Genomic DNA, 2463 nt, shown 5'->3' on the forward strand with positions numbered 1-2463 from the left:
AACTCTGACTTCCTTTAATTTTCCTTATCAAAGGTCCCTTATTGTGTATATTTGAGAATAGTTGAACCATATCCTCTTAGGTCCAAGCTTTTGGCATCTTCAGCTAAGTTCTGGACTGGTCGTGCCGCTAATGCTAGACTGTAAGCTTCATGATGGAAGAAGTCATGTCTGCCTTGTTCATTTTCCTGCCTCCACTTAACCCTGAATCTGACACTGAGCATTCATCCCCAAAAACATTCATTGAAGAAATACATTTCTGAAAATTGATTATGGAATGTCTAGTAAGATTGAAAAATGAATTGGGATAATCAAATAAGGTTATGTAATATAATCCTAGACACTAGAGTTGGAAGGGAATGTTAAGAATCAGAGATACAATGGTGGAAAGAGTCTTAGGAATATAGAGTAGATTTTAGTGGAAAGAAAACAGAAGAATCCAAAAAACCTAAATGCCCATCTTGGCCTGTGATTCTCTAGCTGAGGGTTTTGGAAAGCCATTTTGCTACCCTGAGTATCAACTTCTTTATCTGTAAAAAGCGTCAATGACACAGAGAGACTCATAGGGTTGCTGTGAAGGTCAGATAAAATGGCATATATAAAAGTACTTTGTAAGGGAATCCTAGTGCACTGTTGGTGGGAAAGCAGACTGATGCAGCCACTGTGGAAAACGGTGTGGAATTTCCCCCAGAAAACTAAAAATGGAACTGCCTTTTGACCCAGCAATTCCGCTGCTGGGATTATACCCTAAGTGTCTTGAAACACCAATCCAAAAGAACCTATGTACCCCAATGTTTATAGTAGCACAATTTACAACAGCCAAGTGCTGGAAGCAACCTCGGTGCCTATCAGGAAATGAATGGATCAAAAAACTATAGTTCATTTACACAATGGAATTCTACACAGCAGAGAGAAAGAAGGAGCTTATACCCTTTGCGACAGCATGGATGGAACTGGAAAGCATTATGCTAAGCGAAATAAGCCAGGTGGTGAAAGACAAATACCATATGATCTCACCTTTAACAGGAACCTAATCAACAAAACAAACAAGCAAGCAAAATATAACCAAAGACACTGAAATTGAGAAAAGGCCAACAGTGACGACAGGGGAGAGGGGAGGGAATTTCAGGGGAAAAGGGTGAAGGATTTGTAGGAACAATTATAAAGGACACATGGACAATAATGGGGGGTGAAGTGGGGTGGTGGAAATGGGAGGGAGGTGGGGAGAGCTGGGGCGTTGGGCTGAGGTGGGGGAAAAAGCAGAAACTGTACTTGAGCAACAATTTAAAAAAGACAAACTATGGTACATTTACACAATGGAATTCTACTCAGCAGAGAGAGAGAAGGAGCTTATACCCTTTGCAACAGCATGGATGGAACTAGAGAGCATTATGCTAAGTGAAATAAGCCAGGCAGTGAGGGACAAATACCATATGATCTCACCTTTAACTGGAACATAATCAACAAAAGAAAAAAGCAAACAAAATGTAACCAGAGTCATTGAAATTAAGAACAATCTAACAATAGTCAGAGGGGAGGGGGGAGGGGACAGTGGGGAGAAGGGTTTTGAGGAACTACTATAAAGGACACATGGACAACAGGGGGAGGGTGGAACAAGGCGGGGGAGGTGGGTTTAGCTGGGGTGGTGGGGAGTGGTTGGGGGGAAATGCAGACAACTCTAATTGAACAACAATAAAAAAATTAAAAAATAATAAAATACTTTAATATTTAAAAAAAGTACTTTGTATATTTTGGACACTGCACATAACTTTGGTGCAGAAATTGAAGAAAGGAAATGGCGATCCGACCATGAGTTAAAGGGGAGCATTTGATATGGAAACTAGCCAAGTAGAGGGCCCTTCCTCAGTCAGTCAACTCTAAGCTTTGGGAGATCTTGAGGTCTTTTCTGGTATATTCACCAGTTGATGTCAAGTGAAAAAGCATGCATCTTTGAAGACTCTCCCATGTTCTGGTGGGCTGACCCACAGTGTCTCTGATATTGATGATGAGAGTAGCAGGGGACAGTGGCGTCAGGGAGGCAAGGCTACACTGTATTCTAATCTTCTTGCCTGAGGAAGCCCTGCTGAGATAGCTCTCTTAACCTCAAGGAATATTTAACAAGCTCACTTGGAAAACTCCAGAAACATGCAAACTCTGGGTTTCTCCAGAGTTGTGAGACAATACATTCCTGTTGTTTAAACCACCCAGTTTGTGGTATTTTGTTACAGAAGCCCTAGCACACTAACACAGATACTAACATTTTAGCTATTTTAAAGCCATCGGTGGCATCCTGCTAGGGGTGGTAGGGTCAGGGGAAGGTGATGGGTAGCAATGACTAACTATTTTTGGAACTGGTATTCACTTCTCCTCTTTGGGTGAATATGAACTGGGATCCCAGAAAGTGTTTACAAGGTTCATTTCCCTTAGGTGAGGGAGAAATGTGACTCATATTAAAGTGAGTAAATA

Source organism: Desmodus rotundus, chromosome 5 (genome assembly GCF_022682495.2).
Source record: "Desmodus rotundus isolate HL8 chromosome 5, HLdesRot8A.1, whole genome shotgun sequence".
Lineage (NCBI taxonomy): Eukaryota > Metazoa > Chordata > Mammalia > Chiroptera > Phyllostomidae > Desmodus > Desmodus rotundus.